General features: G+C 38.9%; 1 long non-coding RNA gene across 5 annotated transcripts in view; it reads left to right on the top strand.

The window, feature by feature from the left end:
- Positions 1-4,175: 4,175 nt before the first annotated feature.
- The window catches only part of LOC111091340, a 35,298-nt gene continuing 22,060 nt past the window's right edge, over positions 4,176-17,413 (top strand). The window contains exons 1-6 of one of the 5 annotated variants that reach the window (XR_005355194.1): positions 4,176-4,333; positions 4,447-4,661; positions 5,280-5,635; positions 7,446-7,678; positions 9,404-9,460; positions 9,792-10,081. This is a non-coding gene — a long non-coding RNA (uncharacterized LOC111091340). Of the gene's footprint in view, positions 4,662-5,279; positions 5,636-7,445; positions 7,679-9,403; positions 9,461-9,791; positions 10,082-12,204; positions 12,984-17,413 lie in introns of those variants that run through there. The other 4 variants (XR_005355193.1, XR_005355190.1, XR_005355191.1 and 1 more) reach the window with 4 other exon arrangements.

Raw genomic sequence — 17,413 nt, 5'->3', positions numbered from 1 at the left:
GATAAATCAAGGAAAGAGAAATGAGGATAACGATATTTATGGAACATGGAAAATAATCACTAGAGTCTAGAATTGTTTACTTTCTGAATTTGCTCTAAACTCCAACTCAAATGTCCAAGAAGTTTTACAAAATAAGTCCTTACTGCACATATAATATTTGTTAGAGAAAAATATATTGTGACACACATACACACATACAATTAAGAACTAGAGAGAAGACGCAAAGGAGAAAAAGCTTAAGGATAGAGTCTCAGACTGGAATTTTAAAATTGTTTTTTTTTAATTAGGAAATACTATGTCCCCTGATAAAGACATATCCCAAATGCAGGAAACAAGAGGGAAATAAATCCGCCTTGAGGAGCTTGATTTCCAAAAGTAAGTTCTAAAATGATCACCCACAGTTCTTGGTATGAAAAGTTGTTATGGACTATTACACATTGTCTTGAATTATCACGTTTACAACTTTTATCTCCCAAACAAGTTCCAGTTTTGTGAGTATTAGGGCTACATCCTCTACCTCCTATAAAGCCCTGTTTATGCTTAACACAACCCTGGTTGGCACGATAGCTACTTAATAAATATTTACTGAATTAAATGGAATTAAACTCAATTTTCTGTTATTGATAAATAACAGCAGACTTGGAAAGCTATAATTTTAATCTAGAAAAAACCCCCACAGATTTCCCCTCTGTACCATTCCCCACCCTCCCCCAGCTCCCCTTTCAGAGCCGAGGTCACATCTTTACTTTTAGAGTTCATTGCCTGAGAAAATTCTATGCAAATATTCAGAAATCCCTGGCTGAGAGACAAATGCCACTCCCTGCCCACCATCTGATGTGAAACACACATGCGCATGCCGGGAACCGCTGGAATAATGTTAGGAGCATATTTTAAGGATAGATCAACAGAAGATGATAAATTAATATTTCCAAGGTACATTTGAACTATGTTGGAGAAATATTTGGAAACGTGTAGAAGCAGGCAAACAGCATGTGTGTTGAGGGGATAAATTATTACAGGAACAGAAAATTCTAGAAGCAATAGAAGACATCAGCCTGAGCATTGCCGACTGCTGACAAGTCTCCAGAACCACCAGGACACCTACCTGACTTGCATGCTGTGAGGTCTGCTCGCGTTCTTTGTTGCAGTTTTCCATGTCTCCCCAAGCACCCTTTCATATTTTTATCTCCTCAAAATATGTTTTCTCGTTCACAATGAAAATAGCTCTTTTTCCCTCTAGTTAAATATTACATACTCATTAGACAAAACTCGCACCTAATGTACGAGTATTTGGAATCAAAAGAGAGCCTGCCTGAATTGCTACCACCCTAATGTAAATCAAAATCTTTGTAGTCACGTGTTTGTTGACTATTAGGGTTCATTCTTCTGAGAATTACTTATTCATAACCTTTCACCGCTTTTATCATCTTTTTCTTACCAGGTTGTAAACACTATTTGTACAAGACTAATAGTAACCACTTTCGTCAACTGCTTTGCAAATAGTTTTAGTAGTTTCACTATATCAAAGTTTTTGTATTTGTACTATTTATTGATATATTTATATAGTTTGTGCATTTGATATTTTGCTGTATATATTTATACAGTCTAATACATCTGTTCTTTCTTTTGTAGCCTCTGGGTGTCCTGTTGCAGGGAGATTTTTCTGGAACCCTGTTGAGCTGGAGGGACCTGAGCATGATTAAATTTACCACAAAAACCAGGAGAAGTCAGTTTGTCATGTTTCCTGGATGCTTTAACGTCTCTTGTTCCTGCATGGTGATGTAAACCTGTGTCTAAAATGGCAAGGATGTCCACAACCTGGGCTAGTTCTCTCCTGGCAAGACCCCACCTCCACCAAATGTGTCACAGTTGCAGAGACTCCAGGGACAGGGCAAATAAGGCAAAAAATAAGGCAAATAAAGACATGGCCCCTGTGCATGGTCTGCAAGCTTAGCTCACTTCTGTTCCTTTCTAGATCAGAACCCATCCCCCTCCCGGTGCTCTCTACTATGACTGTCCAGCAGCATCTCAACTTCAGATGCCCCAGAACAAACTTTTGATGTCCACATCCTGCTCAACTTGCTGTACTCTCCAGTCTTCTTTATCTTGATAACTAGCAATTTTATTTCATTCAGTTCCTTGGATCAAAAGCTCAACCCATCCTTGACTCCCTTATAAAAACTTCTTGGCCCTTACATCACACAGATCCAGATCTTACCTCTTCTTCCCTCACCACTGCTACCACCCTCGTGGTGGAACTGGCTACAGTTCTTTTTTTTTTTAAGATTTTATTTATTTATTTTAGAGAGAGAGAGAGAGCACATGAGTGGGCAGGGGGAGAAGCAGGTGGGGAAGGGACAAAAATCTGAAGCAGACTCCCCAGTGAGCCCGGAGCCAGAGGCTGGGCTCAATCCCACAACCCAGACCAGATATCGTGACCTGAGGTGAAACCAAGAGTCGGAAGCTTATCCGACTGAGCTACCCAGGTCCTCCTGGAACTGGCTACAGTTCTTAAGGAACTGTATTCCTTTCTCTTCACCATCATGAAATACCACCTTTGTACATCCCCACCCCTACATTGTACCTACATTGTGTTTGAAATAATCACAGAGATGGTCTCTCAAAATGATATTCTTCTCCACAGCTGTTAAATATTACTAAAAGAGATACTAATGGAGGATGAATCACACACCCAATAAGGCAACATCTTTTCATTTCCAGTCGCTTTTAATTTGGGGGTGTGTCCATGTAGAAAATGCATGGAAAAAATAATTATCCATTTCAAAAAACCTTTTCCCTAGAAATAAGCAGCACATACCACTTGCAAAGAGTTTATAAATCCTTTGTTTAGGTTTGTACATCATCTGCTGATCTTTAGACTTATTTTAAGGTATTTAAGATGGAGTATTTGGATGACATTTCTCTTCTAAATATGTGATATATATGTGAAAATATATATTCCTTCTTCATATGTGATTCAATTTATATGAAAACACATTATTTTATTCTAATATATCTTAAATATTTCATTTTACCATTTTGGTTATATCTATTAGCTTTATCAATGGCCATAAGCAAAATAGCAAGCTGTGGATCTTATGAAATATCTTTTAGATGTATTGTTTAAGGAGTTATTATTTTTCTAAGATTTTTGTAGACTATATTTTTTTGGTTAACTTCTCTTTTTTTCAAAGATTTTATATATTTATTCATGAGAGACACATTCGGAGAGAGACATAGGCAGAGACATAGGCAGAGGAAGAAGCAGGCTCCATACAGGGAGCCCGATGTGGGACTTGATCCTGGGACTCTGGGATCACTCTCTGAGCCCAAAACAGATGCTCAACCACTGAGTCACCCAGGCATCCTTGGTTAACTTCTTAAAACTATTTCCCCCTTTTTATTTCTCTATGTCATGATGGAGTAGTATATTAAGACGCATTTGACTGATAACTAAAAGGTTACCTGATGTAAGAAAAAAATACAATACTGTCATCAAGGCCTAGAGATGAGGGGCTTGAGCCAACAGACCCCCGGAAAACAGTGCATCAGATGAGGCTTCTGAGAACTTTGAACTTCAGTGAGCAGTTGTATGAAAGGGGTCCAGTGATTCATGATTGTTTGGAGAAATATCTTACAATAATGCACTCTGATATCCAAGCACACTACTTTCATTATTTTATAAAGTAAAAAACACTGTTCTAAACACTGTGAATGTAATATAACCATTCTCTTTCATTTATTTGAATGGTAAATGACAGTATCTAAAAATCATAAAATTAAAATAGCAGTCCTTTCTTAGAAGTGCATTTCTATCTAAATGAAATCTACTGTACCTGAAGGTCTATGTTCAGTGCAAGAATTTTCACTCAAGCTCAGTCTACAGCCAACACCGTGTGCTTTGACGTTAAGATTCTGAAAGCATTCATTTTTCCCCCAATTCCAATTCTATTTGATATACTTAAATATATATTTTCTAGAAGTGAAAGGGAAGAATGTCAGAGATTTTTTTTTATTTGTGCTTTCCACTTACTATTTGATTTTTCATAAGTAAGCCTCAAATGAGTTTGTTTTCCTTTTGAAAACCTCACACTTCTAGGAGTCTTTACTGTAAACAGGGGGTAGAATGTACCAAGTAACCTAGCAACCATCCAAATTCCATCCACATTCCTGGCCTCTGCTCTGGTTCTACAGGCAAGAACCATTCACTCTGGGAACAACAAGAAAGAGAGCCGAAATCTTTGGGACCACACTGGGGAATGAGCAGTGAGCAAAGCACTATTCAACAACACGGTTTTGCTTTTTACAATATCCCTAGGGTTTTTAAATTTTGGTAAGAGGACCAAGATTTGGGTTCAATTAATGTGGAAGAGAGTGCCATGGACTGATGGGAGAACAAGTTTAAGGAGTAGGGGGCATTAAAAGTGTGTTTTCTGACATGTTAAGGTCACAGCACATGAACAGGTGTTTCCTCTGAGAGCAGGTTTGGAGTAGGCTGATGATTACTAGGTGAGATGACAAGAGAAGTGGAGAAGAGGGAACACGAGCTTGAAGGCATGCCAACATCCAGAGACCTAATGAGGATGAACTGGCTAAGGAGATTGAAAAGGGCCAGTGATAAGCAAGGGCACACCAAAAGCTACTCCAATTAGTGTAAAGAGGTGAGTGATTAACCATGCCAAGTTCTGTTCATGGGTAGGCAGGATGACAACAAAATGACAGCTGATTCTGGCAGCATGGGAATCCTTGGAGACATTGACAAGAGTTACTTCAGAGCAGTCCTGGAGTCAAAGCATGATGGGAAACTGGAAGTGGCTTCCAGGGAGTGGTGGGACTGGTAATTAGCATAATGGCGTGTCTCAGTATTGCATTACCTTTACCTTTGTGATTTGGGGCCAAACATTTGAAATCAAAATGCTAAACTATATGATCTTTATTTTCCATCTGAACATTTCTCTACTCTATAGTCTCTCTTTAGTTAAATACACTTTTCCACAGTTAACTTTCTTTTCTCTTTCTTTTTCTTTTTTGGTCTCTTTTTCAGTAGCGGAGTAGAAGAACACCTATCATTAGTCAGTCTATCAGAAAATGTGGGTTAATATTACTAATCCAAAAAGTTACATGGAAAATGGAAATTTTAAACTTTTGGAATGGGAACAATCATGTAATTTCTATTCAGGCCATTTTATATAATATAAAATACATGCCCCCCCCCCCCCCCCCCCCCCCCGCGTAGTGGACATTTTTTAACATTATTATTTTGCTGATTTTTTTTTCAGATTCAGAGGCAGATCATTTTTTTTAAACCAACACATGCTTACTTTGTAGGACGGCTTTAATATCATCTACTGAAATATTTTATATTCACGAAGTGATTTGAGTGCCTCAGGAAATCTGTTAAAAACGAATAAACAAAGAACTAGCTATTTCTTTAATTTGTTCCGTGATTGAGTGAAACTCTTCATCGTGATTGAGGGATGAGTATTAAACAGAGATAATCACAGATGAAGACATGTCACAAATGTTAGCTTTTATGTCCCTCTTTCACTGATAAAATCCATGAGAATCCTTCATAGAACCTTCAAATTCATGAAAGCCGTGCCAAAATACGGACGTGGGATGCATTCTTTCTAAGGTGGGTCCCCACTGCATCCAGGGAGGCTGGGAAGGAGGCTGCCTCCCTGGCCTCTGTGTGTGCCCTTGCCTCTCAGCTGCCATCCCAGCAATAAACAGTGGCTCACAGGATTAGAATCCTTTCAAGGGCTCCAGCAAGAGTAGCCTTGAAGAAACAGAGCCCAGAGCTGGGGTGATGGGCTGGAATTCATTTGCCCATCAGCCTCAGAACAGAGGAGCCACATAGACCCAAACATGTGGCTGTGTGGGGGTAGCATTAGGTCCCCCTTGTATGCAGTGCTCTTTAATATGTATTCAGCTTTTGTTTGCACACGAAACAAACCATCTCTCTCTCCTTAATTGCCAAAACGATTTAACTGGCTTGCATTGGTGTGGTACATTTGATCTAACTGATGAACCACTGCTGAAAAGTTATTATTAACCATACATTAGGGATCCCCCCTTGTGTCGCACAGGTCTATGGGTTTTCATAAGTGCATACTGTCATGTATCTATCATTACAGTATCATACAGAATGGTTTCACTATCCTAAAAAATGAATAACCCCCTTTTCCTTTTGAAGGAGTTTATCCACATATCACTTGCAGAAGTCATCCACCTCACCACATCTTCAATTATGGTTCATGACCTGGGAGGTTTTTTAACAACTCTTATGGAGGGGCTGACTGCCTGGCTGGTCCACAGTCATTGGGTACTCACTATACGGATGGTCAAATGGTCAGTTACTACTTCTATCTTGCCAGGATAGAATTTCAAAAATTAGGACTAGCAAGTGAGAAGGTGATTAGCTAGATAGGTAGGCTTCATACTTAAGGTCAAACGGGTAAAAATGATGAAGTACGATATACAGTGAAGGGTTCTCAGGGTGCTAAATTCACAGAAACACGAAACAAAAGACAGGAAAAGAGGCAACGTCATCATTAAGGTGAGGTTAAGTCACAAACAAAATTCTGTTATCTTTTCACCACGTTCTTTTGCAGGAGAGTGAGTTTCCTCGTGAAGCAAGTTCAAGCTTCCTTTCTTTGCAAGGAGGCCTCAGTTCCAATCAATAGCTGCCACAGAACTCAGGCCCTGGGTTAGCTTGGTGGCAGAGGTGTGGGCCTAAACAGAACAGAGGGACAGATAAGGAGTTCAAAGTACATGGAGAGTGCCTCAAATTCCTCGGGCCTGCAGGGCTCAAATTTTGAGCATCACATTTTCAAGAAAACTTAAGAAGAGCTAGCTGAAATGCTTTGGTTGGGAAAGATCAATAAAACACCAGCTCTTAAGATCGATGCAAAATTAACAGCATGGAGGAGAGACAGTGCAGTGAAGCAGAAAAGCACATCATTTAGAGGCAGAGCTAAATTCAAATCCAGCCCCAGTCAGCAGCTATGTGTCCTTCCCTAGCTCACTATACCCCCAGGCCTTCAAATTTTTTCATCTAGAAATGAAGAAAATAATCATTTTGGTAATTATGTTATGTCAACTTCATGGAGGATTTAACTCCCAGTGGGTAAGGACAAAATTTTTTACCACTTTTTCTTTTTTGTACTATGTAGCCTATTAAGTAAGTTTATATTTTTTAATTGAAGTCCTTTTCTTTCTATAGAAAAGCTCCATCATTGTATTATCTGTCTCATAGCACAGTACGCTTTGTGTTGGCTGATTGTTCATTGTGGCTTGATGAAAAATGCCTTCACAATTTTAATTTGCTTGAATTATTCTATTACTATGAATAGACAGTCTGGAGAGAAATAATGATTTGTCTCCCATTAGGAGAAATGTGTTTCACATCACAAATTTAAATTATCTGTTGAACTTCTTTTCAGGAATGGCCTTTAAAAAAAATATGGTGATACCAAGAGTACAGTAAGTTTTTCTAAGCCAACAAGACAGAGGATTTGGAATATAGATGATTATCCTTTCAGAGAAAGAGAAAACAAGTAGCAAAGCTGTGTTTTAGCCAGTTTGCCTTGCTAGAAGGAAGGAGCTTGACCTTACACACAGAAGCAGCCCTGCAGAGACATGTGCCACACAGCAAAGGAGTCTCGCCAAGGTACAGGTAAGCACAGGCATGAGCTTGGAGCTCTTTGTTGTTGTTGTTGTTGTTGTTATTATTATTATTATTATTATTTATTTGTTTTCAGCTCCTTTCTCCTCATGTGAATTGCTGCTGACTTTATTTATACCCGCATCTGCAGTAGAGTTTAGAAAAAGATTAGGAGGGGATCCCAGGGTGGCTCAACGGTTTGGTGCCTGCCTTCAGCTCAGGGCAAGATCCTGTAGTCCCAGCATCGAGTCCTGCCTTGGGCTCCCTGTGTGGAGCCTGCTTCTCCCTCTGCCTGTGTCTCTGCCTCTCTCTCTGTCTCTCTCTGTGTCTCTCATGAATAAATAAATAAAATCTTTAAAAAAAAAAAAGAAAAAGATTAGGAGACCCCAAAGAACCTTCAGATCAACCAAAACTTTTTCTTCACATAGCAGTGAAAGCTTTATGCAAAACCAGCAACCAAAGACAGTTAAGAGAACATTTATTATGCACTAGTCGGTGAGCTCAAAAATAGTAAAATGCATTTTTAACAATCATCCTGACTTTAATCAGTCTGTTTTAATATTGTTTCAAACTCTCAATTTTTTATTTCAAACCTTCTGTTTTTAATTGAGCTCTCATGTTATTGTTTGTCGTGTGATTCTCCTTAGCTCACACACTGCCACTGCACTTACACTTCTGACACCAGGGGTGTGGGAGTTGTCCCCACAGCAAGAAGTTCTATGACACCAGATCAGACTCCCAATTTAACTCAATTCTGACGCTAACTAGCTGGAGATGGCACCTTATCTCACAGGTTAAAGGATCAGTCCCACGAGACTGCACCCATTTTATTTTCCATTCCAAGGGATAGGTTCCCACGTTACCCACAACTTCTGTCTGACTAGTCTACAACTCAGAGATTTCCATGGCCTCCTCCCCCCTTGGATTTATTTGCCAGACCAGCTCGCAGAACTCAGGGAAATACTTACATTTTCCAGTTTATTAAAGGATATGATAAAGGACACAGATGAACACATAGAGTGAGGTCTAGAAGGGTCCTAGGTACAGGAACATCTGTCCCCATGGAGTTGGGTGCATCACCCTCTCATGTTCACTGACCTGGGAGCTCTCTAAACCCTCTATGTTGGGATATACAGAGACTTTCTCATGTAGGCAAGGATCAATTAATAACTCCTGCCTAGCCCTCCCCTCTCTGGAGAATCGGGGTAGGGCTCAAAATTCCAAGTCTGTGGTTATGGCTTGGTATTTCTGGTGAGCAGCCTCCATCCAGGAGCCCATCAAGAGTCACCTAATTAGAGCAAAAGACACTGATATCACCTTGGAAATTCCAAGGAATTTAGGAGCTCTGTGTCAGGAACTAGGGTCAAAGACCAAATATTAGAACAAAAGATGTTCCTGGTGCTCTTACCACTTAGGAGATTACAGGATTTCAAAAGCTCTGTGCCAGTAACTGGGGGGAAGACACCAACATGTATACTTCTTACTATTGACTGAGTCCCAAAGCAAACATCTTTCTGTACATGGACAAATGCCATGTGCAAATTAGCATATCACTAGTCTGCCCCTGGGCATAGCTAAATCAGTAAGTTAGGATTTTTCTTGTGGTCATTCTTGCTTTTCTAACTTCAACTGATCTCAACTAGGAACTATTAATAATAGAAATGAGATTTGAAGACAATACAACTAGATGAGAAACATCACAACCAAGCCACTAAAACCAATGCTTCTCTTCCTTAGTTCAAATGTGGCATCTGATCGTGAGGTCACTGAGAGACAGAGAAAGATTGCAAGTAGGTAAGAGCTCATATTCAAGGCCAGAGACGATGTTTGTTTAGTTTCCTAACTCTTGTTAGAATTCAATCCTTGCTCCGACATTGGCACATGAAAACCAAACATTTATCACTCAATAAATATGTAACAATTGAGTACCAAAACTATTGAAGGTACTGAGAATGCAACAGTCAGAAAACAGGGAAGTTTTTGTCTTCAGGGGGCTTACATTCTCATGCAACCTGGAGAAAAAAATTAATTCATAAATATCAAACATATTTCAAGAAATGGAAAATTCTAAGAACACAGATGAAGAAAGGGAATGGATACAAAGTGATGGAATGTACTATTTTAGGTAAGGCAAGAGAGAAGGCTCTTGAGTAAGAGATCTCTGCAAGAAACCTGAATGAATGAAGAAGTGAACCATGCATATATGAGGGAAGACCATTCCAGGCTGAGGGGACAGCAAGGACCAATATGCTGTGCTAGGCCCATGCATGGGGTATCCTACAACCATGTAATAGGCTAATGTAGCTCAGCTAAAGCGAAAAAGAAGAGTGAATGAGAGGAAGAAACTATGATCTGTGGCAAAGAATTCTGATTTTACTCTGATCAAGATGGAAAGCCTCGCAGGAGTTCAAGGAGGTAGTGTCTTGCTCTGATTTTGAATTCAAAAAGGTGGTCTTGCCATTGTGTAGAGAAGGGACCTTGGGGGAGCCAGAGGGAAGCTGGGGAGCCAGGTGGAGACTTTTGCAATATCGTCTGTAGTAGATGCTGATGGCTGGGACAGTAATGAGAGCAATGAAGGTAGTTAGAGAGGAAATTGGGCCAGGAGGTTATAATGAGAGCCAAGGAGGACTCCAATTTTTGGACCAGAACAATTAGAAAAATGAAGTTGCCCTTACTAAAATGGGGAATGTGGACGGGAAATAAGTTTATGTGTTGGGGAACCGAGATTCAGTTTGGGACTTGTCACACTTGGTTATTTTACGGGACAGCTAGATGGAACCAAACAGTCACTTTGATTCACAAGCTAGATGTCGAAGGGAGCAGATTTAGATATTTACATGTTGGACACATCCGCTATTAGCAGAATTCAAAGCCATGTGTCTATGTGTGATCATCCAGGAAGTGAGTATTGATAAGAATAGCATCTGCCTTGCAGACAGAGGATAAGATTTCTTTGTTTTTCTGTGTCTCCCATGGAAAGATCTCTTAAAAAAAAAAAATCCCAGAGAAATGACTACAATCTTAGAAATTCAGTAGTCATTAGGAAGAGGCATGTGACAGTGGATCAGAAATGCTACTGCGATAGTTTAATAGCCAAAGTCAATCTCATCTTCTAAGTCATGTTTCAAAAGCTGATTCGCTTATTTTGCTATTTTTTATTGCATTCCATAATGGCAGATGGATAGAGTATTTTTATTGTAATCTATTCTCTCTCTCTCTCTCTCTCTCTCTCTATATATATATATATATATATATACCCCCATATATACACATATACATGCAGAGAGAGAAATACAACTTTAAGAACTAAATTTTGGTCTAACCAAATGCCTTTCAGAATTCATATGTCGTGTATTACTCTTATATTCACACTGGAAGTAGTTTTCTCCTCTTTTCATCTTCTGATTTTCTGGACATCAATGCTATTGAGGATAATCCAATTGGTCAATAGACCTGTGTTCATTGAACTGCAGCTGTGAATCCAGGATTCCAGAAATTCCACTGCCAGTTTCTATGTGGGTTTTCCTCCAAGATTTAACAAGTGCTTTTCTTCTATAAGTTCTGACTTGTACAATATAAACTATGCCACCTTTCATTTCATCAAACACTATAAACACAGAATTAGATACGATGCCTAAAGGCAATGCTAAACTATGCAGGATTCATATTGAGCCATCAGAACAAGTTGGAGCATCACATCATAATTCTTTACTCTAGCTCTTTCCCAGGCATTAATACCAAGGTTTCCTGAGGTCACAGGGAGAAGATGACAGAGGAATTTAGAGTTAGTCGAGTAAATTAAATCATAATGTCAAAAAATTCAAAACACCTGCAACCACAATATATTAATTCTTTTAAAACTCCTACCTTTTACAAAGCACATCTCAGAAGAAATGCATAAAAGACAGTTTGTTTAAAAGCATTTCCTATACCAGCTAGAACATTTATATAAAAATCAGAGGGTTTTTCTTTTATACTTAGCCCCTACCTTACCTTATTCAATATGCCCCTACACACATAGTTTCACAGTTATGCCATGCATTTAACTAAAAGAGAATCTCTAAAGGAATCACAAACTCAATATACAATGGGAAATAAATGAGGAGAAAAAGATGTCATTTCCAAACAATGGAATTATAAGAAGAATTGCTTAATGATATAGGGAAATGTTCCTGACAATATTAAGTGAAAAAATGTACAAAAACAATATGATTTTAAAATTTTACAAAGAAACATACATTTCAGGGATGCCTGGGTGGCTCAGCATCTGCCTTCGGCTCAGGGCATGATCCCAGAGTACTGGGATTGAATTTTGCATCAGGCTCCCTGCATGGAGCCTGCTTCTCCCTCTGCCTGTGTCTCTGCCTCTGTCTCTGTGTCTCTCATGAATAAATAAATAAAATCTTTAAAATATATATATATTTCAAATTAGCAGTGATTTTAAAGGCTAAAATGTTTCTTCAAATGACAGAGTTTGTAATTTATTTTTACTTTATTTTTATTATTTACTATAATAAGCTGTATTACTTTATATTTAGAAAAATGATATTTCTGGATGGGCCAGAAGTGCAAAGCATTCAACTATTAGAATTATGTTGCAAGCAATACTATAGAGGTTTGCCTTTCCAATATTGCTGTATTTTGATGATCACCTTTGTACCTGATAGCCAACAGCTCTTCACTTATAGGTAAATATGCCTTATGCTTGTTTCCCCAGAACTCTGACTTGGATAGGGTCAGCCATCCTTTTCCATAGGCCTAAATAAGTTTTAACACTGTGAAAGAAACAATTATTCAGTGACACTTGTTAAAGATGGTAAGGGAGACTTTATTCAAGAGGGACATCACAATGGTTGTAGGGACCACTGCAACAGCATCTTGCAGTGAGTGCAAGATTGGACTGAACTGAAAACAGCAGAGGCAAGTGAGATAGCCAAGAAGAACAGGGGAGGAGTCAGTGGGTGGAAACTTATAAAGGGGTAGCAGGATTCTGTCTAAAGTGATGTAACAGGATTCTTGCTGGAGGCATGCCAGAGTGAGCAAACATCAGCTGGTGGACTATGGAAGATAAAGAACCCTGTTATATATCCAGGGTGATCAGACATGGATCATGTGGGATTCCAGCTGAACTAACTTAGCAGAATTCTTGCTAAAATTGGACAATGCAGAGACACACATGGAAGTCCAAAAGTCAAGGCCTGGTGGAGAAATTCAAGGGAGCCTGAATAGAGTTTGGTCAAGGACAGACTTTTTGTCAACACAAATCAGAAAAGTCCATTGGATATAAGTGGTGTGAACTCCAGAACCCAGTTTATATCTCAACTAATTTGGATCAAATGATTTTCAAATTCAGGATACAGAGTAGACACCTGGTTTGAATTCATCCAGGTGGGAAGGCTGCTCTTCAGGAGCCTCAGACACTAGGGAGTGGATGTGTAGTAACAATTCCTCATAATGCACATTTCACATTAATTCACAAAATAAAATATGTAGCAGGTGTCAATGTGATATATTCATATGTAAGTATAAATATTGTTATATGGTTGTTAATTGAAGTGGAGATTAACCTTAAGATGCATTACCTCTGATTTGGCCTTTATTCTAAGAGACTGGGAATCATTTCTGTGCCTAGTTATGCTCAGGGGAAATCAAGTCTATACATTAAGATGTAAACAATCCAAACACAGGAAGAGGAGATAGGGGAGAGATTATACAGAGTCTAATTTAAATACTGAAAAGTGAAACATTTTTAGAAACCAAAATGTATACACCTTCAAATTTCTCTTTCTTGCCTAATTTTGCAAGGCTTTGACACTAAATGAACATAAACTTAATCTTTTCATGCATTTACTTATTCACAGTCTTAAAGTATCTGTTTTATAATGGTGGTCTTCTTTTTACATTTTAGTTGTCTGGAAGGCAAAAGCCATACCTATTTAAGTTGACTCTGTCATACTCAAAGTAATAGCACTTGATTGCAATTATAAAAATGATGGCTATGATAACCCTGCTGCTGGTTTTCAGAAAAGGCTCCAGAAAATCCATTTCACAAGGGTAAAACGCAGTGTCGCTGAGGCAACATATTATTAACTCACAGGAACCATGGACATTCTTCAGAAAGACCCCAAATCATTATAAAAGTATAGACAAAAGGAAGAGGTACTAAAGTATTCACTCCAGGTGCCTTTTAGGCAACACACTAATTCTGGTGAACATGAATATAAATAAATATTCTGAACATGAATATAAATAAATAATAAATAAAATTGAATTCATCCCAATCTATCATAGAACTTCTTTGACAACATAAAAGTAAGCCAAATAAATCAGAATAATAAGATTTTGACAAAACAAGACATTTATCTATTCCCAGAGAAACATACTGGTCACACAAACTTATAAATTGCCAATAGAGTTTCTCCATCCATCACCAAGATTTCATCTAATGACAGGGAAATAATTACCACACCTCTACCATGTCGTGCAATCTTTTGATATGTCAGAAAGTGAAACAATGCATAAATGCAGCCCTCAGTGTGTGGACAATACCTGTGAGGTGGGTAGATTTTTTTTTTTTTCCAATAACAACCATCTAAATTCTCTCCTGAGTGAGTGTGGAATGTTTGTAATTGTTCTATGGCTTCAGGAATGGCGGCAGGGCCTTCCATGGAAGAATGAAGGTTTAATCTGAGCCTTTCTACAGGCTATCACAACCCTTTCCCCGTGAACATGTCCCCCCCCCCAAAAAAAATCTAAAATAATTCAGATTCAGATTGAAAATAATTCAGATTCAGTTCCAACTCACTGGGTCTCTGCAGCTTAAAAATAGAATTTTCTCTAACCTGAAACCTGTAGGCATCCATTAGCATCAAATTTGAATATTTGAATAAATGAATTGGGAGCCTGTTCCCAAATTTTACATTATATTTTTCACATATATATTTTCTAAATATGTATATGAGAGAGGAAACCTGTCTAGAACTGAAAGAGAGTCAACTCAGATTGCAAAAGCAAACAAGGATCCTCGCCGGTAATCAGGCTTGGGAGGGCACACGTAAAGCCAGCTGTGTAATCAACAGCAAACACTGTCCCTCCCAAGGCCAGGCAGCAGCTATAAAACACCATAACAAGTCTTGAGTGAACACCGCTTTGTCACCAGTGACACTCATAGGCCTACTTTGCTATAACTTGTCTATTACGGGGGGTGTCCAATTGCTAAACCTCCCCGCCTTATGACAACATGGAATCCTTACTTAATCTTCATACACTTGCTGAGAAACAGCAAGGAATCGAGAACTGATCCCCACTGGCTTCTGCGGGACCTACCTCAGAACCCTACAGTGAGAACCCAGATTTGCAAAAGACATTTCCTCCTGGCAGGGTGCATTGCTGGGTGCTTCTGAAGCAACCCCACCCCCAGCTGCAAATCAATATACCAGATCTTCTCAGACTACAGGTTTGTCCCTAGTGATCTGTAACTCATTAGATTTTCACAACTTGGAGGTTTAGAAAAAACCCTGACTTGCCTAAGCCCCTCAGTACACCAAGACTGTAATAACGAGCACATTTGAGACCCCTTGAATCACACCATGTCCAGTCCTCTCTGTCCACAATTGCAGGAGTTTTTCACTGAACCAAGGGTCTGATGACCTCTTTGGCCCTGCCCTGCCAGGTTTCTTATTGGTCTCCCAGGATTTCAGGGTTATATATCTGGCTCTGTTAGACTATAGGTTTGCTCCTGGTGGTCTAGAAAAAAAAAAAAAAAAAAAAAAAGAAGAAGAAGAAGAAGATGTTAGGCAGGCAGGCAGACAGAAAGAGATAGAGCTGTTTCTTCTGTTGGAAAGCAAATTCTTTTGGAGATTAAGATCCATTGAAAGCACCATTTGAGATATTTAACTTTCTAGTTTAATTATTCAATGATTTTTTACTAACTTTTATGTAAGAATGACTATATTTATAACAGAAGAAATAAAGGATTCTGGCGGTGGGTGTGTGAAGCTCTCTTGGAGCATTCATTTTCAGAGAATGGTTTCTTTTTTCCCTGAGAATTCCTGATCCCCTTCATAAAAATAATTTTACTGCTCTTTTATGATTATATGAGTGATACATCTTGGCCCCTTTATTCACTAGATAACTTCCTTTTTTAACAATCAGGCAAGAACAGAGGAGACCGGCTGATTAGCAGATTTTCCCCCCTTTCAAACCACTGTGACCTAGGATCAGAACCCTCTGATAATGTATGCTGCTACTGTAGGATCCAGTTTCATTCTACAACTGGTTGTAGCACGAAATGAACTAAAATAAACTGAATTGAATGGCACTGAACTGAATGGAAATAATGGAATTTCCAGGACACTTGATGCCTTAAGGAGAGAGCAGCTACCTCACCTGCCTTTCTCCCAGATGTCCCAGCACAGTGACCAACCCATTCAAGACTCTGAGTACATGACCATTGGATTTTATTACCAGCAATCTCTCCCTCTCTACATAATATACACAGGTGTTTTTTTTTTTTTTTTTAATCAGGGCTGGAAATACCATTGAATTGTATCTAGAGAGAACTGTAAGCTCAATGCCAAAGCACATAACTCCATTCAAATATGCCTTTATTTTGGTCAGATGTGAGAAAACAAAATTCAGAAAACAAGCCGGAAAGGAAAAGAAGAACTTGAATTACTGAACACCAATTTCCCCGTTTACCTGGTTTCTCCTTCCTCATCCCATTGACCATCTCTTCTATTCCCATCCCCATAATTTTTCTAGTGCTTGTGTGATGTTTACTACATGCCAGTCAGCATGCTAAGCACTGTCCATGCATTGTCACATTGGATCCTCACCGCAGGGCACTGGTACTAACACCACTGAATGGAGGGGGAAAGAGACTCGCTCAAGGCCACCTCACCAGTCAATTTTGAGCCACATTCTACTCAAGTCTAACCTCCAAATCTCTGAATCATTGTTTACTGCAGTGGTGAAATATGGAGTTGAGACAATACTGTTAGTATACACACTGCAACTAAATAGGAACTCTCAAGAAGCCCAACACTGAAGTTAGCACAATTTCTGTCTCTTCCTTCATTGTTTCCCTCATCTACCTGTAAGTCCTGTAAGTTCTCCTAGCACTTGATGCCAACCCTGACCTCTCATACAGCTGCCCTTCTTTATCTTGCCCCAATCAGCTCAGGACTGGTTTAAAATTATATGGGAAGGGGTGCCTCAGTGGCTCAGTTGGTTAAACACCCAACTCTTGATTTCAGCTCAGGATTGTGGATGTATCCCTGCATGGGGTTCGGTGCTCAGCACAGAATGTTCTTGAGATTCTCTCTCCCTCTGCTCCTCTCCTCGTATTCTCTCTAAATAAATAAATAAACAAATAAAATCTTTTAAAAAATTATGTGGGAAAACTACTTCATTTGCATGAAATCATATCGAATATCTAAGAGGACAGGCAGATAGATGTTGAACCAATAACTTCCCTCCTCGTGTCTTGATACACTTAGGCATGATAAATACAAATCAGCTAATACATTTATTAATGTTTTTTTAACCGTATAAACAACTCACATACAAAGTTACATCTGAGTTTTATGACATTTTTTTCTGCCTTGGTTGCTGTTAACTGAGCACATTTCTATTTGTGAATCATCAGATAATGAATTTATATTTAGGAACAGAAAATCATTTCACTTGATAAGTATGCAGGTGTTGCTGTCTCAGAGCCCCAGATACCAGACACAGATGCTGAAC

This window comes from Canis lupus, chromosome 2 (assembly GCF_011100685.1).
Source record: "Canis lupus familiaris isolate Mischka breed German Shepherd chromosome 2, alternate assembly UU_Cfam_GSD_1.0, whole genome shotgun sequence".
NCBI lineage: Eukaryota > Metazoa > Chordata > Mammalia > Carnivora > Canidae > Canis > Canis lupus.
The sequence above is the reverse complement of the archived record's forward strand: the minus strand, read 5'-3'. Positions and strand labels throughout refer to the sequence as shown.